The following is a 24253-nucleotide window of genomic DNA, read 5'->3' on the forward strand; positions in this document are numbered from 1 at the left end:
AGAATTGATTTTCATTGGTAAGGGGGAAGTGAGAGGCCCCATTAGCAGAAATCGATCCACGCGCCCCAGAGCCCTGTAGAAACAATGGTTGTTTATAAGCTCAGTGCCCATAGCCTAATGCAGATGGATCCCTGGCTGCCCTTTTCTGATCCTGATCCCAAGACCTGATCCTGTTCTGCAGCCCCTCAGAGCCCACCCCTTCCCTGCTCCTCTCTGCCTCAGCCCCGGTCCATCTGCCCCAGCTTCTTCCTTATCCTCCTCACTACAGGAGCTAAGACAGCAGCACCCATGGGTGTGGGATAGCCACAGAGAACAGCGCCCAGTGGGTGCCCCTGTGGTCTAGGACATATATCAAGGGAGGGAAACAGGCACTTGCTTAGGAAGGTAACGAAATGCTAGCAGAGGAGGAGGAGCAATACAGGCACCAGGGGACCCAGAGGTTGTGGGATCACTGGGTCACAGACATGCAGGGACAAAGAGACATGCAAGGGGACCTGAGGCAAGAAGGGATAGACTGTGTCTTTGAGGGAAAGGTACCTGCCCCTGGTTGACCAGTATCTTTGAAAACACATCAGCCAAGAACAAGAGTGAAATATAGCTCTCACAGATGTCATCACGATAAGGGAAGGCCACACTGGAGGGGCCACGTGAAAACAGAGATACATATATACGGGAGAGAGATACTGACAGGCAGGCAGACAGATAGACAGACAGATGAGGGACCATGGAGGAGAGACAGAGACAGAAACAGAAACAGACTGAGACAGAAAGAGGAGACCCTGAGGCACAGGCTGGGGAGGGGCAGACAGACAGGGTAGAAACCCAGAGAGACAGACTGAGACACAGAAATAAAGGAGGGAGTAGGTCAGACAGAATAATAAAGAGGCAGGAGGGGCGACAAGAGGGAAGCATTGCAACTGAAGGTCCACAGGACCCTGGCAAGTGCTGAGGGAATAGTAACAAGGATACCCACAGTGCCCAGCTGCGCCTCAGACCCCAGCTGCCTTGCACCTCACCTTACACAGCCTGACCTGCCTACTCTCCCAATCTCCACATTCCATCTAACACCTCCCTGCCCAGGCCAGGACCTTCAGGTCCACAGGCCCTGAGGTGTTCCTAGGCAGCAGAAAGGCTTAGAATGTGGGGAGGGGCACAGTGCACAGGCAACCTCTCTCCTCGGGAGGCTGTGAGTCCCTGAGGCTGATGTAACAAACTCCCACATCACGGTGCTTAAAATATGGCGGACTCAGAAAGTTCGGGGAAGTCAGAAATGGGGATTCTAGGGGCTAAAATGGAGGTGCTGATTTCTTCTGGAAACTGAGAAGCCTACGTCCTTGCCTGCCCCACCCTCCAGAGCAGTGGTTCTCAACCTGTGGGTCATGACCCCTCTGGGGGCTGAATGACCCTTTCACAGGGGTCCCCTAAGACCACTGGAAAACACAGATGTTTCCATTACACTTCACAACAGTAGTACAATTACAGTTATGGAATAGCAACAAAATAACTATTGGTAGGAGGTCACCAGGACAGGGGTAGCAGCATTAGGACAGCTGAGAACCACTGATCTCCTGGGCTTGCGGCCTGCCTCTGTTTCTGAAGCCCATTCCCCAGGCTCTGTGTGTAGCGTGACATCAACACTTCTGACCAAAGTTCCTCCTCTCCTGGTCCCCGTGATTACCCAGGACTCAAAAGACAATCCCAAGAGCCACCCTCAGGAATGCTCGGTCCCACATGCTGAGTCCCTGCCTCCCAGTGAGGAAACATCTGTGCAGGTCCTAGGGTTAGGAGGCAATAGCATGAATAACAGCATCACACTATCACAAGGTGGGCACTTGCGCCTGGTCTGCAGTACACGTAGGCGTGTGACGGGTTCAGTGCATGACAGCTAATGGGCTGGAGTGCCGTCAGGGGACAGTCAGGTCAGACAAACAAGAGCAGCCCAGGGGAGAGGTAGAGGGGCTGGACCAGCCTTACAACAGCCACTGGCAGCCTGAGTCCACAGCACTTGGAATGGGTGGCCCATCTGGCCCAAAGCAGCAAAACTGTAAAACACTGATTTCAAAAGCTCAGGGCCCAGAAAGAATGTAAAATACCTCATTGTCAGTTTTATGTAGATTGCATATTGACATACTAATATTCTGGATATATTGAGTTAATTAAAATCATTACTAAAATTAATTTCACCTGCTCCTAGTTTTAGTTAATAGACTTCACTTTATTGCACTCTCCAGATAACTACAAAACGGTGAGGTAAGCCCAGAATACCCACACCCCTGGCTCTACACACAGCCCCTCTCTGCCACTCCCCTCCCTCCCTCAGAGGATACATTTGTCACAAGGATGAGCCAGCAAACACTCCATGGTCACAGAGCCCATAGTTCTGATGAGGGCCCACTGACCCAACAGACTTAATATGACAGCATCCTCCACTATGGCATCACACAAAATAGAGTCCCTTCATTGCCCTAGACACCCTCTAGGCTCAGCCTGCTACCACCAGACCTCCAGCCATGGGTGGCAACTGATCTTTTCATTATTGCCAATTTTGCATTTTCTAGAATGTTCTGTGGCTAGAGTCCCTCAGCAGGAGCCTTCCTTCTTCTCTCATCCATATGCTTAGGTCTCCTCCACATCACCGTCACAACTGCCCTTCCTCTGAACTGTGAGCAACAGTGTCTTGCCTAAGTCCCATGGCCCCTATTCCTAACATGCTGGGTCAGGACTTCAGGTCTGGCCAGAGATGAGATCAGTGGTGTCCTCAAGGGAAAAACAGGGTCCATGTGGTAGAGTCCTCACCTGGAAAGCTCTGTCCCAGTAAGTCAGCTAAGTGGCCATGTGAAGTCCCCTTAGCGAGTGCCTGGTTGTAACATGCACCTTGCATGGTTTCTCATTGCACTAGGCTGCTCTGTGAGGAGGACCGTGGTGGCTACAGTTGGAACCAGGAGTTCAGACTGTAGGGGCAGGGCCCATCCTCAGGAGGGACAGTTAGACGATGACTTAACTGGACAAATGGCATATGGGAAGAGCTGGAGGGAACACAGGTGACACGAAGGCCATGTGATACTGCTCAGGAACTTGCCTCTTAAGAAGGCCAAGGCTGAGCTGGAAGTCAGGACAGCCCTTCCTGTGGACAGAGCCTAGATGGAGATGGGATCCAGCTCGGGAGAGACCCCAGGCTCCATGTCACCTCCTCTGGCCTCTCTCACCTTCTCCTCACCTACCCATCCTGGGTTTGACGTCCACTGCCATGAGCTTCCAGGGCTCTGGGTTGCCAACTAAGGAATCAGAATCACTCTCCTCTGAGACACTGAAGACTGAAGCCTCTTAGATCCCCATCATTGCAAAACCTGTGACCAATGTACTTACCCTGCAGGTACCTTGCAGGTACCCTGCACTGTCATCTGGGCCTAGCCCTGGATCCAAAGGCATTGGTTGAATGGGTCCTCATAAAGCAGTTATAGGGGACCTGGGCCTGGCTGTGCCTTCCCAGTTGGCAGTTATATGCATGCCCACCTGTCCATCATCGTTCCCATGAGTACCTGCTTCACAAGCAAACAGACATGCAACAGTGGTGACAGGAGTACAAAGGAGATTCACTCCGAGGAGTTCAAGGGGCCAATGAAAATGGCTTGGGTGGGGTGGCCTTGACTGTTTTCACTGTCTCAAAAGAAGACAAAACACAAGCACTTGTTCTTTGGAACACTCTAGTTCCTGCTAAGGACAGACTGCTGGGACAGAGGTCGCCTAAGAGATGGTGGACCTGCCCCTCTGCAGGGCAGAAGGCCTCCTCCCAGGAAAAGCTGGTCTGACCCTCACTTGGCCTCACTGACACTCAGGGACAGTGGAGTGGCCTGAGCCACCAGTCAGTCCACAGTGTCAGGAGGTGGAGAAGATGAGACTGGAAGTGGACAGGGATTGTCACATTTCCCCAGCAAGGTAGCACAGCAGCCTCACCTGGTCTCTTGCAGTCTGTGCAGCCCAGGCAGAGACGGGCCTTGAGCTCCTGATTCTAACTCTAACCCTGTATTTTCAAAGCTACACAAACTGCAGGAGTCAAGCAACCTAGGCCATTCCAGTTCTGGAAAGTTGGGGGAAGTGGGTAGAAAGAAGTGTAGGGGTAGACAGGGTGTGTGGGAGGATGGGTTAGGTTTTCCTGGCTGCCTCAGAACCACCTCAGACTGGGGGCTCCAACATTAGCAAGCAAGCTTTCCCAGTTCCTGATCCAATTCCGGGGCTCAGAGCCTCCAGGAAGAAATGCCCTGCTCCATCCCCAGCACCTGGGGGCTCCAGGTCTCCTTGGCTTGTGGCTGTATCATTCTTGTCCCTACCTCGGTCTTCACAGAAGATTGGGCCCCCAAGTCCAGAGCTGCATAAAGACCCCATGATGGCTAGGCTATATTGTGGGGTTCTGGGCGGGCACCGGTTTGGAGTGTATCTGTTCAACTCACACAGGCAGCTCTAGTTACTGAGCACTGGCTGCTGACCCAGGTGACTCCCAATTAGATGCTTATGGCGCCTGACTCTTGTTTATACCTTCTACATTTTGGTGATGATACAGGGACAGGCAGGAAGTAGACAGCAGTAGAATGCCCAACAGGTCTGCTATTTCACCAACCCCCAGGCAACCATTCATACTAGAGGGAAATGCACAAAGCATAGAAAAGATCCAAGTACAGGGAGCTCCTTGCTGGGACCTCTGAAGGGCCCGGGGACCATGCAGTCACAGGGTAATGTTACCTCTTAGAGGACAACAGCTGAGGACCACTTGGAGACAGGGCAGGGCCTGAGTGACTGGGGCTCCTCCAATCCTTTCCCCATGCTGGCTGAGGTCTGCTGGAAGCAGCCACGGGTCAGCAGTATGACCCCTGCCATCCCAGCAGGGACACAAAGCAAAGGCCACAGAAGGAGCAGCACTGGGCTGGACTCAGCCTCTGCCCCAGGCCAGGGTGAGCTGGACAGAGGGAGGGGAAGGGATGCTACAGCCTGTCCATTTGGAGCTCGACTTATCTACTTACAAGAACTGTCCCTTAGGGGACCCTGAATGCAAGCAAGGAAATGGAGTGACATTACTGCCTCAGATAAGCCTGGGAATTAGCGGACAACCTATCTCCGTGCCCAGCACAGCCTGGACAGGTTAATGGTGGACTCCTCCAGCCAGCACTGGGCCTAAGACTGCCACCTCCCTCCCAAAGGCTGCCAGATCTAGTTACAACGAAGTCACCAAGATTGTCTAAAGATCTACCAGCCAAGCACCCAGCTGACAATCAATGCTTGTCAGCCACCTCTGGGTGCCAGACCTGAAGGCAGTGTGACGTTAGGCTAACAGGTTTTCGTCTTTGGGCAGGCTTGCCATGCAAAAGCGAGTTTGTGTCCATGCATCAGCCTTGACACTAAGGAGGGATGGGAAGGAGGGAGGAGAGAGCAGGGAGGGGCCAGTAGCACTCAAAACGCATCTCCCGTCCCAGGGCAGGGCACACCCTTAGGGGACTTCCTTGCTTTCAGGATCCAAACTGACCAACTATTTTCCCTGCAGTGCTGAGTGGGACCACTCTAATCTTCATTCATTCAAATTAAAAAATTAAAAGCCTGGAGTCTAAAACTGGCCTAGTAGAAGCACGGAAGGTGAACACAGTTGGAAAATTGCTATTTGCGAATTGGCTGCTTAATTGCTGCGTGTTTGCACACATCCTCTTTTTAAAAATGATTTCATTAAGCCATTTTCATATTCTATAATTATTTCACTGGTGGGCCACATTCTCCCCCTCCTCCCACCACATGGCCCTGCGCCTCACACTAGCTCCCATTGCTAACCTGGAAAGCAGGCACAGGTGTGAGAAAGGCACGCTTCCACTAAGCGTCCCCCGGCCCTCCCATTGAGGCTACCCGCAAGTCCTGTCCCCCAGCAGGGCCTGCACTTGTGTGGGACGTGGAGTTTATGTGTGTGGAGAGGGTCCAGGACAGATGCTCATGTCCATCCTGAAAACAGAGGATGAATGTAGAGGCAGCATCTGAAAGAATCCAGTGCTGCCCAGGGCCATCTCCCTGCCACTTAGAGGACTGGCCTCTGCCCACTGCACTGTCCCTGTGATGATGTGTACCTTATACCCTGTGATAATCATGGCATAAGCCTGCAGGGCACCTCCAGTTGACCCCTCACCACTCTGGAGATAAGCACCAACAAGCACTTTGTTTATAGGGAAACGGAGGCCAAGTAGGGCCAAGGAGTATGGGGACCTACCATCAAGTGTAGGCTTGAACATGGCCTCTGAGCAGAGGTGATGCACGTTGGAGACATGGAGAAGCCTGTCCTGAGATTTAGTCCTGCTCCCGATGACAGGAAGTGTGATGTGACAGTAGGAACAGATGCAGTAGTGACAGTCACACAGACCACAGGCTGCACAGGGGCCTGGAGGCTCTATAAGACCCGCCAAGAGGGAAGTTTGATCCCATTACCCTGACTTGCTAGCCAGCACCCCCCCCCCGCCCCCAGGATCAGACATGGACAAGAGAATCACCACTATAAGGTACATACTAAGGGCAATGGTGTCATTCAGGAAAATTCTGGAATGTGGCTTGAGAGTCTGAGTCTGAAATAAGGAACGGAGTGTTGGCCAGTGGGGGTAAACTTCACCAAGGGGTACGGGAAGAATAGGGCCAGGCAGGTCATCAGACAGATGTTTTTCCTGCTCATTGCCCCCAAACCAGATCCTAAGTTAAAAATATTGGAAGTAAAAATTCACACATACTCCAGAATATGCGCACGGGAGCCCGGACTACTTCAGTGTGCTTCACACTGCTGTGAACTTTCAATGGTAAAACCATCTACATAGCCCATGCTGCAAGGAAGTGTTGACTTTTTATATAACTCATGAGTGAGTTATAACTCATGATTCAGACCATCCAGGCCTGCAGCTGGTATGCTTACCCTCTCTGCTGCCCAGCCTTGTCAGAAAGGCTCTTACACATGGCCAGCCTGGAAAAGATCAAAGCTTGCAATGTGGTTTCTACAGAGTGCCTCTGGCTTTTTACAACATCATGAAATAAAAACAAGACCAGGCCAAAGCAAGACCACCTGAAAAAAAAAAAAAAAAAGAAACAGTCCATTGGACTCTTCTGATGTGAAGGACATCTGTATTCTGAGAAACAGAATAGAGCCTCCTACTCCACCCACCCCTATTGTGCTGGCCCTGTGCAACAGACTGAAGGTAACTACAGAGGTACCCAACAAAGCTGGAACATGGCTGTGGCTGCCCATGAGCAGACAAGGAAACTGAGGCACAGGGAGCCTGATGGCCCAAGGCAGAACACCGCAGGAGCCAGGTACCAGCTTCAGATTTATCCTATCAGCTTGAGACAGAGATATGGCATGGCTCCCCCAGACTCCCAGAGCCTTCCTGATGCCATCTCTTGCCCTAGCTGTGTCTGCAGACCCATCCTAGTACCTGCTAATGGACCAGCAACTGATCAGTGGACACCTTGACATGGGAGCAACACGTCATCGCCTGGGAGAGTTATTGTGGGTTCAGATCTTCCTTACCCAACACCGACCCTAAGGCAGATCAGTCATGGGAAGGAGGGAGGATGCAGGGGACAATCAGAGGCTCCAGTTTTCTTAGGCCCAATCAACCAAGGCGCAGATGCCATCTTGTGGGCCTGGTCCCCTGACCAGACTCTCCACATTGCTACATCTGCAATGGCCCTGAGTGTTGAATGCCGTGAGCTTTGCTGGCAGACAGTTCTGGAATGAAGTGGGCTGTGCTGACCCCCCACCCCCATTCCTCTAAACTCTCGTCTGCAGTCCAACTAGCACCCAGAGATGGAAATGTGGTCGTGAACTTGGCCCAGAGAATCTGGCTTTTGGTCTTGGCCCCTCCTTTGCTCGGAGAATTCAATCCTTTGCAAGAAATCCTTCCACAGACTTCCTGAGCACATTCCATGCTGAGGCCTTGTGCTGGAGTGGTGGGCAAGGAGGTATTCCGTGTTCCTGGGCATGACTTCACATTGTGGGAAGATCTCAGTGCCTACAACTACTGCCCAGGCCCCTCCTCCTACTCCTGCATCTGCATGCAGCCCCTGGCCTTCCTTACAGACAGCACTGAAGGGGTTAAACTTGGACAGGCAGGAGCCTCAAGGACCCTCTGTATAGTGGAGTCAACTGCCATTCTGCCAGGCATGTTCCTGCCTACAGGGCCACACATGTACAAGAGGTACCAGAGAGCAGATCCCAGGATTCCAGTGAGGTATGGGGGCATCTGAAGCCTAGGGGAAATGTAGGGCTCTCTCTATAGACCTGCGCATGGAAGTAAAGGCTTACTAGAACCTGGAGAAAATGTGGGTATGTCCTAGGGCCCAAGGATGGTATTACCTGAACATACAGAAAAGCCTCAGGTTTATAGGGGACCTGGGACTTGGGAACCTGGCAGAAGAGGTACAAGAGCTGAGAGAAAGGGGATTGGTCAGGAGTGTGGGTGGACAATTCTCAGGGTTCCAATGAGGATGACACTGAGGCCTTATGAGGCAGGCTAGCTGCTCCAGGGAAGCAGCAAGGAAGAAACAAGAGCAGAAAAGTAGGCAGGAGATAACCAAGGACAGCTCCCGGACATGTGAGAACACGGTAGGTGGAGCTTCAAAGGCATCAACTTTCAGACAGTGGTCCCACCCTAACCCCTCTGGGACTGAAGACCGACAGGATGCTCTTCCCGTGCAGATCAGGAGGCAAAAGGAGGTGACATCACTAGCTTGGTCACCAAGGATGGAGTTAGACCGTGAGGAGAAAGGGGCCTGAGCTCTCCATGGTGTCTCACAGGGTTTACATCACAATGGGTGGGAATTTTACAAAGGCTGTGTCTCACCTGGCAGTCTTCAGAACCTTCTTGTCAGCCTCCAGGCCAAATGAGCCCCCCCCCCCCCGCCCCATCACCTGGATCCCTTCTGGGCACGAACATTGCTGCTGTTACCCATCCTGCAGCGGTGGTACCACTTTCACAGCTGGGTGTGCCTCCAGGAACCCAGGCTATGACCATGACACCTTCCAGGCCATAGGAAGGGACAAAGCCCCCAATGCCAAAGTCACCGGCTGTTGTAGATTCTCAAAGAGGGGGTGTCAGTGACCCTAGAGATGTCTCTGGCAGCCTTTGTGGCCAGGTAGGGATGGTCTCCATTGATCTTGACCTGGTAGGATGGGAAATCTGGAGTACTTATTCTTCCAGGTTTGCAAGGTAGGGCCACACCAGTGGAATATTCCTATTTCCTAGGAATAGTCAGGCTTGTCATTACCTGACAGAGGACAGCTAGCATCTTTCTGAAGAGTACCATGACATGAAAGAAGCAAGCAAGCATAGGCCATAGGCTCCTATACCTAGAACTCCATCACTACCTCACATGGCCCCAGAGGAGACAGTGTTGGGGATCAGCATCTCCTGGGAAGAGAAAACAGTGAGGAGCACTCACAGGGAGTAGGAGCACTCACAGGGAGTTGGAACACTGAGGGAAGACCGTGGCTCTAAGTGCAAGTTTCCCCTTCAAGTTCCAGCTGTGGAGGAACAGGTAAGTGTGGCCTTGTTCACTTGACACTCATTTTCCAGCAGAGCACCGTCTACACACATTCCTGGATTCCTGGGAGGCCCAAGGCCTGTTAGTACCCACAGCCTGAGAAGAGCAGGACACTTCCTGGAGGACAGCAAGCACCCCAGAGCTGCATATCACTCCCACAGAGGCCACAGTGACCCTGAGCAGCTCACTCACCTTGCTGGTCCTTAGGGGGTCTCTGCTCTGGAATGAGGGGACACACACCTTCCCCAGAGTCACCAAGAGGACCAAGTGAGGTGAGTCTCTAGTCAGTGACTCTCCAGGGTGCACCCCTGCCTTCTGTGGCGGATTGCCTCCATTGTTATTGTCATAGAAGGGCTCAGCCCACTGTGGGTGGCACCATTCCGTGTGCAGATGGTCCTGGGCTATGTAGAAAGCTAACCAAGCATGGGTCTATGGGCAAACCAGAAGGCAGGCCCAACAGGCAGCAGTCTCCCATGACTTCTTTTGCTTCAAGTTCCTGTCCTGACTCCCCTCGGTGTTAGATTGCAACCTGTACACTGAAATAGCCCCCCTCTCCCCTAAGTTGCTTTGGTCATGGTGTGTACCATGGTAACAGAATGAAACTGGCACGTTCTTCCCAGGGAGGTGACAGAACAGAGGTTGGAATACATGGAGGGTTAGTGGGACCCTGTAGGTATCCAGGCAGAAGGGCAGCACCTGGAAAGGCCCTGAGGTGGGACTGTACTCTCCAGCCGCATCTCCTGGGTAGGCTGCTGATGGAACAGGGCACACACCCCTAGTGGCATCACCCTCTGGAGTCTGGGCATCTAGACTAGGCACACTCCATGTTTTAACCTCAGCTGGTCTGCTAGGAATAGGAAGTCACATGTCCTCCTAGGAGAGGTCAGCTAGGATGACACTATGCAGCAGGGCTGTGGGCAGCTAGGGCGGACAAGGCAGGTGTCCTGAGGCCAGCAGCAGGACTCTCCTCAGGCAGGGCACTGAATGCACAACAGGGGGAGCTTTGCCTGTCCCCTAGAGCCCAAGGGAAAAGGCTGAGCTTCAGCAACTGTAAGAACAACCAAGCCGCTGTGGGAACCCACTTCCCAGGCTAGCAACAGACCGTCCTCCAGCACAGAACCTACGATCACTTCGGAAATAAACAGCACTCAGAGATCAGAGGCCGCACAGTTACAGTTCATTACGATAAATCCACCATCAAGGGTGGACGGAGATAAGCAGGATTATGCTGGTCACGGCAATTAAAATTTTAAAAAGGAGCGTTTTGAGAGAGATGTAATTCTGTGGTCCCTGAAGCCACGCTGGCGCTGCCTGCCAGGGCTTGTGGCTTGGAAGGGCAGCACTGCGGTCAGGGGCTGCATTTGTTCCTCACCAAGGCTGCTCTGAGCTGTGCTCCTGCCAGGGCCTGCCTGAGACCAGAGCCAAAGTGTGCTCCACCGTAGTCCTGGGATGCCCATGCGTGGGAGGCTCTCAGCTGCGCCAACCTTTATCCTGGAGCCCCGTGGATCACTACCTCTCTCGTTTGCACCCCTGGTCTGCTCACTGTCCCTCTGCGGCCTTCGCCTTTGTGCTTTACCAGATGGAAACGGCTTTAGTGTCCAAGTCCCCTGGGGGTGTGACCAAGAATGGACTTGAAGGCTGGGGTGTGGCTCGAGGGAGAGTGCTGGTCTCCCATCTGCCCAGAGTTCATCAGCAACAAAAGAATAAACCTGGAAGTGTTCTTTGATCAGCACACTGGCCTTGACTGTGCAGCCACTCTGGCCCCGCCCCTTTCTCTCATCCCAAGCATCACCTGAGCCCCAGACATGGCCTATGGGCTGTCTCCTCACTTCTGATGGTCCTGTCTAGGAAAGTCCACCATCCTAGCCGCTTCACAATGCCTCATGATCACAGCTCCATTGATCTGGAGCCTGCCTGGGCCCATGTGATCTTAGAAGGACAGAGCTGAGAGCATGGCCGGCTGGGGTTTGGCCAGGAACTCGCTTTGTGTCTGCTAAGGGTAGAAGATTCCCCTCCCTCACTCCCAGCCACACCACCACCCTGCAAGTGCACAAGCCCCAGCCAGGTTCAGACAAAATGCCATGCTCGCTGCACAGCCCACACCCACCAGGGAGACCAGGGTGACTGTTTCTGCCATGTAATTACAGTGGGAATTAGGAAATCACCAACCCTGCTGTCAGGTGCATAATTAATTTGGGAAATTTAATTGTGCCTTAGTGGGGGAGGATTTCCCCAGTGGAGACAGACTTAGAAAGGGGGACAGAGATGGTAAAACACCTACACCCGGCTTCAGTCTGGAGATGAACAGAGGCCATGCACGCGGTGCTAGACGGCAGATCCCACCTCATCCACAGGGAAGCTGAAGTGCATGGACATCTGCTGCTTTGCTCCCGGCCCAGAAGCAAAATGCCCCAGGCAGAACACACTAGCATGGTTTTCATCTTGGCTGCCAGCAGTGGCCAGCTGCTGTCATCCTGACATGGGTCACCACAGCTCAGAAGTGTCCCTCTTCCAGGTGCTTCATTTCATTAAGGCTGATGCCCAGCCCAAATATGGAGATGCCTGACTGCCCCTGAGGAGGCCTTGGTGCACAAGGAGCCCCAGGGTCCTCATGACATTCCCTAAAGGTACTCCTTTCTCCTTGCCTCGAGGAGCCAGGATCACCTCAAGTTAGAGACAAGCCCTGAGCCCAGTGTCCCAGAGGGCTCTTCCAGGATATAAACTGTGGGAGCCAGGTCCCCTCAGTTCATTCCTCCACATCTTCTGTGTGACATCTTTTGCCAGCCCTATCCATCTCATGTTTGGGCCTCAAGACAACTTGCATGTGTCAGAAGGTGGGGAAGAGGTCAGTGAATTTGGCAGAGGAACAGATGTGTGTAGACAGGGTTCAAGGCTGCTGAGGCCATTCAGAAGAGGTATAGACCACACCCCAAGGTCAAGCGTGCCTGGGCTTCTAGCATCAGTCCCTGCTGCTCTTTAGTCTCCAGGCTTGAGGTGGCTTGGTTGAGAATGGCATCCATAGGCTTATATATCTGAATGTGGTAGGGAAGTATTAGGCCTTCTTGGAGGAGGTAAGTCACTCAGGGTGGCCTGTGAGTTTCAAAAGCCCTTGTCATTCTATTCCTAGATTCCACTCGTAGAGTCTTCTCTCTTCTCTTTTTTCTCTTTTCTCTTCTTTCTTCCCTCCCCTCCTCTCCCCTCCACTCCCTTCTCTTCCTCTCTCTCTCTCTCTCTCTCTCTCTCTCTCTCTCTCTCTCTCTCTCTCTCCCCTTTCCCCCACCTCTCCCTCCTCTCTTACCTCTCTTTCTCTGCCTGGAGCTTATGGCTCAGTGTGTAAAGTCTGAGCTACTGCTCTAGAGCCATGCCTGCCTGCCTGCCTGCTGCCATCTCCCCACCATGATGGTCATGGACTCTAAACCTCTGAAATTCGAAGGTGTATTCCCACCCTACTTTGTCACCTCTTCCAGCCACTGCAGCCCCTCCTGAGTGCCCTTTCCTGGCCTCAGTTTGGCTCCTTGTCTCAGCTTCAGGATCCTCTGGAAAAGCCAGTCACAGAAAGTCACCTGAGCCTAACCACACAAGGTCTCTGCTGGGTCCTGTCAGCACGTGTTCATCTAGGGCATCACACTATACTGTAAGGAGACATTGCCTGAGGGAGGCTCTATGCCATTCCTAGCTCCTATACTTTACCTCTTGGCAGACCCCACACCAATAGGTGTCTTGCAGGGTGTTTACTGCTGTGTCCTCTACACTCATGTGACCCAGAGACCCAGTGGCTCAGAATAAGTGGGCAGGCAGCCCATGCAGGTGGCCCAGGTACCAGTGAATGGTGATGTAGAATTTTCTATGCACATCTTGTAGCTGGGAGGCGGGGGGGGGGGGGGCTGGCAATGCTCTACATTGGTCCCCAGCCTTGTGACAGACTATGGATACTTCCCCTAAGTCCCTGGGTATAAATAAGAAGGCAGGTTGGGCAAGCCATGGTGAGCAAGTTAGTAAGCAATACTCTGCCATGGCCTGTACTTCAGTTACTGTCTGAGTGCCCACTGACTTCCCTTCAGTGATGGGCTACAACTGTCAGTCAAAGCAAAGCCCTCCCTTCCCAGGTTGCTCTTGGTCATGGTGTTTATCACAGCAACACAAAGGCAGACACATCCACTCTGTTTCTTCTTCTGCTGCTGTGCTGTTGTTATTGGATCCCACGTTCCTCTGCTTTCCTATCCCAAGCCAGAGAGCTGTACGAATTCTAACCTGCAGGGGAACACTGGCTCTGTACACAAAGCCTTTGGCGATCCTTTGAGAAGACACTCTTAGCCCGCTGATGGAGCTGAGCCATCCTCAGAGCCATGTGCCATCCACAGCCTGAAGGTCCCTCATCCTACCGTGTCTCCTGCTCCCTGCTCCATGGGGACAGCTCATGGGATCCAGCGTGGACCCTCCCTACTCAGCCCAGCTGCTTTCCGGAGCTGTGGCCTTTCCAGGTCCGGCCCATGAATAATGAATCTGTTATAAATTTAGCAAGTGTCCTTTCTCCCTGGGACTCGGCCTTTCTCTTTATTTTTATCATGCTGGGTTTGTACGAAAATGAGCCCCTGGAAACACATATTTCTCTCTCTGATGTCCTGACAACCAAAATTAAGTTGCTAATTTTCTAGCTTCCGTGCCGAAAGCCACTGGCCGGGTGCCCTGAGCCAGGGACAGGGATACAGAGGGAGATTCTGGCAGCTTCCCGGAGAGTTCTATTTCTGGAGCTGTGGGTAGTGTGGAGAGAAGGGTTTGGCCTTGGCATAAATGCCACATGTCAGTCCTTGCCTCTCTGCAGCTGGACACATGAACACCATGCGAGGGTTAAAGGGCATCAACCTCCAGGTGAATAGTGAAGGATGTGCCAACCCCAGGCAGAAGCCCCATGGCAAACATCAGGTGGCCTATCAGGACCTCACTTTCTCAGCTTGCAGGGAGAACTGGGTGCAGGGTTTCTGGGAGGGTAAGTGGATTAGGGTGCACAGAGAGGCAGCCACATTGGTCCCATGTGACAATAGCTTCAAGGTTCCCTTTCCCCTTCTCAGGATTCAGTTCATGCTATGCTCTACCAAAAGAACCCACTGAAAGCAAGACATGCATGCTCTTGGGACAGCTTCACATCCTCACCCCAGCCCTGCCCAGCCTCCTTTGCAAGACCTCTGAGTTGATCATTCACCTGGGATTTGTGTCTCTCTGACTCTGGCTGCTCCCTGTATGGTCAGTCTCACTTCTCCCTCATGTATGGGTCTCACTCTGGCCCTTGCTTCTGTATTGCTGCCCACATGCTGGCTCTGCCAGGGCCATTAGGGTGATGTATGGTTTTCTGGGTAACCTCAGAAAAGCACTGAGTCTCTCAGGCATGGGCCAGTTCATACCAGCTGCTGTGTCCCATACCCTGACACTTTGGGACTGAATTGTGGTGTGTGATGGTTTAGGAGCCCAAGGTCATCTTAAATGGCTTTCATGGCCAGCTTGAGCCAGCAGCCTAGAGGCTAGACCATTGTAGACCATTGTGTCAGACCTGAGTGTGAAGCACAGCTCTGCCCCTTGGCAGCTGTGAGACCCTTTCTGAGCCTCATGAGAGTGCTTTGGGGTGATGGAGGAGGGTGTGGCACTGGAAGGCTTGGTAACCACTGATTCTCAGTGAATGGATTTCCTTCTTTATGGGAAAATGAAGGGTAGCCAACAGTCCTTGCTTTATAGACCCAAGGTTCTAAGAGGACTAGATCCTTGCCTATACTGTTGACCTGGGCCAAGCTGAGGTATGGTCTTGGGCTAGGGGAACTCCAAACCCTAGTTATCTGGGTCATTGATCACACTCCAGTAACCAGGTGGTGGAGGAGGAGAAACAACAGACTGGGTAGTGACAGGGTCCCTCAAGGAGCAGTGTTGGAGAACCCTGGAGGAAGTAATGACAAGCCCTGGATGGTACCTGTCCTGCTGTACTTAACAGATCAGGAAGTGGGTCCAGGGAAAACCCTAGCCTTCCCACCCATCTCTGAGCAGAATATGACCATCCATTCCCACCTGACTACTGGAGACACAGCCCCAAAGAGGTAAGAAAGCTTATGCAGGACCACACAGCTATACAGAGGTGGGGTCCACTTGAGGTCAGCCTGCTTGAACCCACATACCACCCTTCCTCATCTAGATGCCTAAGGAGGTTTCTCAGGAAAAGGGTCAAGACAAAATGTATGATCCACTTCAACAAAAGGTCATGGTGGGCCTCGGAGTCCCAGCTAGAGAGCTGGCATGTGTAAGAAACAAATAGAAAGTGGCTCCACACTACCTACTGCCAGCATCCCAAAGCACAGGTCAGCGCTGCTTCCAAGTGCAAGGCCTATGCTGGCCTGAACCCAGGCTCTGCTGCAGACATGAGAAATCACCCAGCATGTTTTGCCCTAAGGACGCTCGCAAGCTGAGGCAAGAGACCGGAAGCTAGTGACAAGGGAAGGCCAGCCCTTTTGTTTCCATCAATGGAACCCTGCCTTCCAGGTATGTGCTGGAAGATCTCCCCCAGGATGGTGGTGTTAGGAGACAGCCCCTGGCCCAGCAACAATGCACCCAGTTTCTCTTTGCTCTGGGCTGTATGAGTGGCTGAATATTTTCTAAGTTCCATGAAACTTGAGTCCTTGGACTTGGTGGGTCCCTTTTAGCAGCCTGCCATCAGGAATGGCATGTATCCACGACTTCTGGGCCAGGCTCCAAGTGTTCCCAGCTGGGACTCTCCACCTTTTCCCTCCTACCTGCCTGCTACAGGTGGCAGTGACCATGGAGGACTGTGCTGCAGATGGAAGGGACCTTGGTCCTTGAGTCCCTGTCTACAGACAGACACCTAAGTGAGCCTCATTTAGACCATGTAAGACAAGAGGGAGCATTTGCAGCCTCTGAGCCAATAGAACCTTGGCTTATTGGCCACAACAGTCAGTATGCCTTCCCAAGGGGCAGACAAGGTGGTGAACATGCCTCTCTGGGCTCAGGCACTCTGCACACACCATACGTTCTCTCCTGTACCCTGTCTCCTGGAAGTCTGGCTGTATGAAGAAAGGTTTTTAAATGCTCATATTAAATAAAACATCCAGGTATATTTTTGAGACGGGTTCCTTCAGGTCGCTTGTCAGGCTATGGTCTCCGCAGCTGGGGAGGGACTTGCTCGTTAATTATTTAGAGAGTCACTGCCATTATGGGAAACAGTGTGGAGATTCCCCACACCATTAAAAATAGAACTACCTGTGATCTACCATCCATTGAGCAGGAGGAAAAAGGAGCTGAAAGCTGTGTGCTGAAGAGTCCTCCTCACAGCTGCTCTGGTCACAGGTGACAGGCATGGATTCTATGAAAGTGCCACACCTGGGACGAGTAGGCGAGGAAAGAGGGAGGGGTGCTTGCATAAGAGAGCACCATCCTGCCCCAGAAAAAAAGGAGACCCCGTGATTTACAACACTGGGGACGCACCTTGCTGACTTTCACAGAGGATGCAAGCCAGGCACAGAGACAGCCAAGCACCTTGAACCTTTACTGCTGTACAGAATCTTAACAGCCAAGTCCAGAGAGAGATACAACATGGTTGCATGGCTGGGGGGGGCAGGATGGGGGGTAGCAGAGGTTGGAAACAATCTATTCCTAATCCTCTCACAGCAAGGGAACCCACAGGGCAGGTGCTCTTGGTCTACATCCCAGGGAGGCTGAAAAGAAACAGAAGTTTATGGAAACCCCTAGGAAGGGCATCGCGGGGGCAGGGGAAGCAACCAGCCAGGGATGAAGGACAGGCAGCCAGAGCAGAGGGACAGACAGCTGGGGGCAAAAGACAGCCAGCTTGGTCACCCACTCATCCATGGTGGACATTTTCATAGGTTCTAGACAGCAGAGATGTCACTGGACTGAGGGAGGAACTATGGCCTGTACTTATGAACAGGCAGGAATTAGGGGGAAGCTGGGTGCTGTGGCACCTGCAGAGCACTCTTGTCTGCCTGGCTATCCCTCAACCCTGCTGGTCCTTCCCCACTTCCTCATTTCAGGAAGATCTTCTCTGAGATCTGATGCTGTCTTCTCCAGTGATGATTTGGGGATGCCAGGACCAATCCTAGGGTGATGCTTCTTAAAGAGCAGATCCAATGACAGCGACATTCCTGAAGGGAGCTCCGTGGCCTCAGGGACCCTATCAGCTCTGTCTTCTATGAAGAGGGCTGCCCACAAAAGGGCATCTTTAACTATACCATGGCCCAGCAGAAAGACATATGTCAGAATCTCCCCGCCCCCTCCAATCCACCACCAACCCAAGCAAAATCACAGGGTCTGGTCTCTTTCTGTTTCTCTGAGCAGTTATTTGATTAGTGCCTGACTTCCTTAACCAGAAGGCCAGGCTCTAGGGCATCCCTGGCTTAGCATGGTGCCAGCCATGGGGTAATTCTCACTAAATGAATGAATGGAGGAAAGGTGTTTAACGGACTGTGAGTTAGAATGATATGTATGAAGATGGGAAGATAATGGTGGATGAATGGACGAGTGGATAGGTGTATGCATGGCTGAGTAATGGATGCATGGGTGGATATACAGGTGGGAGGGTGGATGAGGGTATGCATGAGCGAGGTAAATAACCATAGGTGGGTAGATATGTAAGTATGTGAATAGAGGGATGGATGGATGGATGGTTGGATGGACAAATAGGTGAGCAGATGGGCAGATGGCTAGGTAGGTATATAAATAGATATTGTGTGAATGGATAGGTAGATAGATGGATGATTGGGTAGGTTGGTAAGTAGGTAGGTGAATGATGAATAGATGGGTGGGTGGATGGGTGAGTAGGTGAGTGATAACTGGATAGATAGGTAGATAGATGGTTGGTTAGTAGATAGACGAGGATGGGTAGAAAATGTGTAGAAGGGGTTAGAAAAGTGTATGTGGATGAAGCCAGTGACCATTTACATGGCAAAATCAAGCAGACCTCATATATGGCAATCAGTAGACTTACACACATTGGCTCATTTACAGAGTAGCTTTATAAGAGGCAAAGATCAGTCCTCTGTGGTTGGTCACACCTTTAATCCCAATACTCGGGAGGCAGAGACAGGCAAATATCTGAGTTCGAGGCCAGCCTGGTCTACAGAGTGAGTTCCTAGCTATGGATATACAGAGAAATCATCCACACATCCACACACCTTAAAAAACCAACCAAACAACCAAACAACCAAACAAAAACAGAAACCAAAAAGAGGGAGGGATCAGAAGTGCAAGGACATTATCTGAATAACTTAGAGAGTGGGGAACCTGGGTGGCCATTGGAATTAGCAGGTGTCCATGGCACAGAGACACTGTGTCACTGTGTGGCTAAATGACTGTTGTGTAGCCTTGCTTCGCCCCTGCTACTAACTATCCCTATCACCCCACAGAGCCTCAGTCTCTGAACTTGTAAATAAAGTATCCACTCCTATTCTGAGGAGTTACCAGCAGCTGTGGGGATGGAGGCAGGAGACAGGCAGGCCTCCTAAAAGTCTGTGTTGGAGGAAAGCTGGGCTGGGGCTTGTAGGAGGTAGTGATAGTGGGGTATTGACTGTCCAGGTAGAAAATCTACACTGGGTAGAGTACAAGACAGGTAAATGAGGGCAATTGCTTCTTCTCCCAGCCTGATTTCTCCAGCTCTGAGACTGAGGCTGATAACCAGGATTCTACCCAGTGCCTCAAGGCTGGGTTCTGACTCTCCTTTGCCAGGTAGGATCTGGCTGGGAGCCAGCTCAGCTTTGGTACTTCTGAAGTCTCACTGAACTTGTGTGGGCTGGAAATAAATGATCCCTTAGTGACAGGACTGAAGGACCTGACTGGAGATAGCAAACTAACCCATTAGTCTAGCCTGGGGCCATGGCAGGCATCACTAATTGATTACTGTTCTCATGGCTGCTAAGACTATTTTAATTTTAACAGCTCTCTTACCATAGAGTCCAGATGGTAGAAGGTCCGAGTTTTCTTGAATACAAAAACCTATCAATCCCTCCAGGCTACACCACCCGAGGCAGTCAGTGACAAGAAAGAAAGCCTGCAGCTCCGGATGAGCCAGCAGCTCTGTCTGGAATCCTGTTTCCTTTGTCCATGCATAGACTAAGGCAAGGACTGATGTCTATAGAGGGAGGTTTTAATAGAATCACAGCAAAGGCAGCCTGGGAAATAACACCATTCACAGTGACCTCTAATTAAAACGCAGAGCGCACACAGCCGGAGCCCCTCGGTTCCTAGCTGCTGGGGCTTAATTGAGAGAAGGAGATGCAGAGAAGTATACGACCTGGCAGCAGAAGCCTGGGGTAGGAGGGGGGGTGACCACAGAGGGGCTCTGAGCTCTACGGAGCAAGACTACTCCAGCTGGTAAAAGCTGTTCTGCAGGCCATAGCCCTGCAGAGTGGTGGTCCCCAGACAGAAGTCCATGAAAGCAAGTTATATAGTTTAGTCTCTGCCAAGGAGACAAATGAGAGAGAAGTCACCATGAGACTGTACCTTGGATTTTTTTCCCATAAGTAGCCAGCAGATGGGTGCCTAGCATTATGTGAGAGGTGAGCCACTGGAAGAAGGAGCCTGCTCATGGGCTCTAGATCATGCCCACCAGTCCCTGGAGGATTCATGTATGCCCTAGGCCCATCTAGGCTCTATTATTTCCTGTGTGCGGTGCAGGTAGTTCCCTTCCCTCCCCCAAACCCTGTGCTGACTGTGGATGTGGATAGAATGAGAAGAATGGGCAAGGGAGGCAGAGGCCCATCCCTATCTTATTGGTGGGCTCCACAGTGAAAGTAGTGACATTCGGGCCTCAGAAATGGGACATGCAATAGTCTTCTGTGCACACACAGAAGACATCTCAGGGCCACAAACCAAAAGAGGAGGACAGTACACATATTTTAAGGCTCTGGAGTTGGTCTCCAAAGAAACAAGAGTTAGGGGTGCTCTAAGGCAAGGCCAGGGGAAAAGAAAGACTGCAGCATCAGTCCTTCCAGGACTTAGAATGTGTCAAATACTGACCCCCCCCCCACACACACACTCCCAACACACACTCCCAACACATTCACAACCCAACTCACAACTCTCATAGTCTCAGATGGTGAGGGAGACATAAGAGATCATGATGGGACAAAGACGCTCAGTTCATGGCAGCCAGGAGGCAGAGAAAAGGCAAAGCAGGAAGAGACTAGGTCAAGACAGCCTTCCAACACTGACTCCATTAGTGGTTGGTAGACTCCTTCGGGCTCTAACCCTAAGGACCCATTGATCTATGAGCTAATCAGTAGGTTAACCTACTGATAAAGATAACACCCCTAGATCCAATCACCTGCTGATAAAGATAGCATCCCTAGATCCAATCACCTCTCAATAGTGCCACCAGCTGGGACCAGGCCTTCAGCACACGAGCATTTGAGGGGACGATTCATGCACAACTTATGTAGAAAAGGGTCTTCAGATGTCATGAAGTCAAGAACTTCAAACGTGAGGCCATCCTACTAGCTGAGTGACTCTACAGTCAATGACCAGTGTCCATAAAACAGACAGAAAAAGAGAAGCCACAAAGAATGTGGGAGACATAGGAAAGGTAGGGAGGAGGGGACTATACGTCAAAAGGTCCAGATCCACCAAGAGCCAGGGAAACAGGGACATCTTCCTTCATGACTAGAGCAGCCCAGCCCGACCCACCCTCATTTTCAACTGACTTTCTGTCTTTTGAACTAAGAGAGAACTTGACTGTGGCTTGACACCTCCGAGTTCATGAACCTTTGTTCTAGTGACCACAGGCAGTGACAAGTCCAGCTTATGTTCAGCTAAGGGGAACGATCCTTGGCAAGCGGCCACCCAGCTCTGCAAGGTAACCCGTGTGCCTGAGTCAGCTCAAACAGTGGCCACCGGCTCCCCTCCTCCCCGTACACCCCTTGTCAGCAGCAGAAATAAGACTAAGACACCCTGTAAGAGGGTGAGAAGAGTGGGCGTGTCGATACCATCGAGAGTCAGTGAGGCTGGCCCTCCACCACAGCTCAACCATTCAACACATGTCCGTGGGTGAGCAGGAGCTGCATTCTGTGGCCCTCAGCTATCTAAGGGCCTGTCTGAAGTGAAGGGCTCCCTACAACACAGCTGCCAGAAGATGAAGAACTGAAGACTGAGGGCTGGGACCAGGGTGTCATGATGATGGGCGGCTGGGTTGGTGATGCAGATTGCTTTTACAAGTCATAGACAGAGATGATGCAATTTATTATTCACACATCAGCAAAAGGGAAACAACTCACAAATGAACAAATCCAATAAACCAACAGTCTAACTCTCAGTGATGCCACAGACACCAGGCAAGACTCACTCACCAGCAGTGGAGAAATAGGGCAGGTGAAAGTCCAAATGTGCATAGCAAGCTGTCATGTTCATGTCCACTGGTGGGGAGAGGACAGTGGATGCTGACTCTGCAGCGTTTGGTCCTCAGCAGCTACCAAGGCTATCTGGCCGCAGCCTCAGTTGTGCTTAGCCAGGCCAACCAGCGTGTCAGACACTCAGTGGTCACCAGGTCAGAGCAAGGCCAGAGACAGAAGACCCTGGTCCCCAGAAGGTCCTTGGTTGCCAGTGTATGTGGTTCCTGTGCACTGAGATATGTGGAGGCTAGTGTCTGCTGACTTGCCTTGTGTCTGTATTTTTATGGCCTTTCAGAGGTTTATCTTGTTCTTGAAGACCTTCTGGTCCCCACTTCCAATTGACAAGGGTCACAAGCTCCTAGGACTTTGCGAGTTACACCTAGCTTCTCGAGTTACACCTGACATCAGCTCATTCTGAAGTCAGAATGTTGAAATGAGTGCTTCCCCTTTTTTCTCTCTCTTAATTTTGTGTTCTAGTGCTCATTACAGTTCAGCCTTCCAGCTCAGAAGTCTCCCGCCATCCCATGATGATGATGCCAGGGCAGGCAGGATGGCTCAGTGGGTAAAGGTGTCTACTACCATACTGTAGACTTGAGTTTGTTCCCTGGACCTCAAATGTTAGAAACAGAGAATTGACTTCTACAGGTTTCCCTCTGACCTCCATACCAATGCTGTGGCAGACACACACACATACACACACACACACACACACACACACACACACACATACCAAATAAATTAAATGTAATAAAAATTTAAAGATGGGGTAATTTGGGTTCCTTTGCAATTAGGACTCCAGTGACCAAAGTGTGAAGTGTGGGAAAGTGGATAGGGCTTCATCAATGTGGAGGGCTGTAAAACAACAGAAATAGGGAAAGACCTGAAAGACCCCCCCCCCCCCATTCTGAAGGCCCTGAACTCTCAGGAACTCTCTTGGCTACAGATATCACACACTGGCCCATGACTGAGGAATCTGTGTTTGTGAAGCAATGGGTTTAAGTGTATAACTCTCACATCCCATAAAGGCTGCTGGGCTTGTGCCAGCTCACACCTTTCCACAGTCCTGGAGTCAAGGACCAGAGTGGCCTTCCCGATGTCCAGTTTGTCACCATCAGATTTTACAGATTGTGTCTCTAATGGAGCCAGCAGGCAGGTTGGCTGGATGAGGACATGCAGGGCTGCAGGGGGTGATACACCATCACAGGGGAGCCAGGCTTTACAGGACAAACTGACTGTGGTTCTGTTGCGACATGAAAGGCTACTGGTGGAAGCTTTAAGAGCTCTACAGAGCTGGCGAGTGAGCCTCCCACATGATGAAGCCCCGCCCACTTTACTCCTCTTTCCGTCTTTGTCAACATGCTCCCCCCCCCCCCCCAGGGAAACGCATGAAAACACTTCCGTGCTTGGAAAAGTTGGGAAAATAAGAGGTGCAGACACAGGAGAGGACCCTTGAGGTCACATGAGTTTAAACTCTGGATCTGTCGCCTCCCACATATGAGATGACTCTTGACTACTTCAGTTCAGTTTCTGGGGGAAATTCAGGAACATAGCTCACTCACTTCAAGGCTTGTGGCGGTCCCCTAAAGAGAAAGGTATATGGACAACATAGCTAGGCTGAGACTCGACACTTGGTACCAGCAAGAAATATGGTAGGTTTGGATGCAATAACACCTACTCTCTCATATGGAAGGGACCGAGGTCCCAGACCAGGGCAAGGCTGTGGGAATATGCCTTCCTGTGTCCCCTGGCAGTTGTCCTTTGTGTCAGCAGATTGGTATTCCTGTGGCCCCGCTACCCTTACCTCTGCCCCCAAGTCACACACACTCCATGCCCTGTGTCCCAGTGTCTCTTCTAAGGGCATGAGTCATGGGACCTCAAACTACCCTTCTCAGTAAAGTGCATTCCAACCACCAAAGAGCCTGCTTCAGATGAGGCCAGGTCCAGACAGCCTGGTAGCTATGAGCATTGAAGGAGCTCTCTCAACCCCACCATGTAGCAATGGGGCAAGTTCTCACCAGAAGATAGGGCCTGGATGGTAACGAGTGGATGAGGGAGAACAAGATGCATCCAATGAAACACTTGGTTGAGACTGTGAGACATGGGCCACCTGGGAACCCCACTCTCACTGGGAGGGAGTCTACAGTTGCCCCTCCCTGGAATCTCCCTCTGAACCCACATCTTCATGGCAACCTTCCTACCATCAAGGCTCCTGACTAGTCCTTGCCACACCCAAGAGACATTGTTGACACCTGCTTGATTGTGAAGGAGGGAGGGAGGGACAGGAAAGGCACCATTTAGTTCACAGGCTTCCA

The 24253-nt window shown here is 51.6% G+C and overlaps 1 protein-coding gene and 2 long non-coding RNA genes across 14 annotated transcripts in view; 1 reads left to right on the forward strand and 2 right to left on the reverse strand.

Moving 5' to 3' along the window:
- The window catches only part of Sorcs2 (sortilin-related VPS10 domain containing receptor 2), a 381018-nt gene that overhangs the window by 137998 nt on the left and 218767 nt on the right, over window positions 1–24253 (reverse strand). Inside the window, exon 1 of one of the 3 annotated variants that reach the window (XM_030254926.1) lies at window positions 9745–9877. The exons of the other annotated variants lie outside the window; for them this stretch is intronic. The gene's annotated coding sequence lies outside the window, so the exon portion shown is untranslated. Of the gene's footprint in view, window positions 1–9744; window positions 9878–24253 lie in introns of those variants that run through there. 3 annotated transcript variants of the gene reach the window in all.
- On the forward strand, window positions 7086–10811 carry Gm32183. Of its 10 annotated transcripts, none has more exons than XR_003955887.1 (3): window positions 8817–9144; window positions 9585–9824; window positions 10642–10811. It is a non-coding gene; the product is annotated as a predicted gene, 32183 (long non-coding RNA). The 10 variants fall into 10 exon arrangements; XR_868349.2 differs by having other exon boundaries at window positions 8898–9144; window positions 10525–10811; XR_376883.3 differs by having other exon boundaries at window positions 8898–9144; window positions 10571–10811.
- Gm32119 lies at window positions 23386–24213 on the reverse strand. The gene is made up of 2 exons (XR_376882.4): window positions 23957–24213; window positions 23386–23521 (listed from the first exon to the last, which is right to left on the reverse strand). It is a non-coding gene; the product is annotated as a predicted gene, 32119 (long non-coding RNA).

Source organism: Mus musculus, chromosome 5 (assembly GCF_000001635.26).
Source record: "Mus musculus strain C57BL/6J chromosome 5, GRCm38.p6 C57BL/6J".
In the NCBI taxonomy this organism is placed as follows: domain Eukaryota; kingdom Metazoa; phylum Chordata; class Mammalia; order Rodentia; family Muridae; genus Mus; species Mus musculus.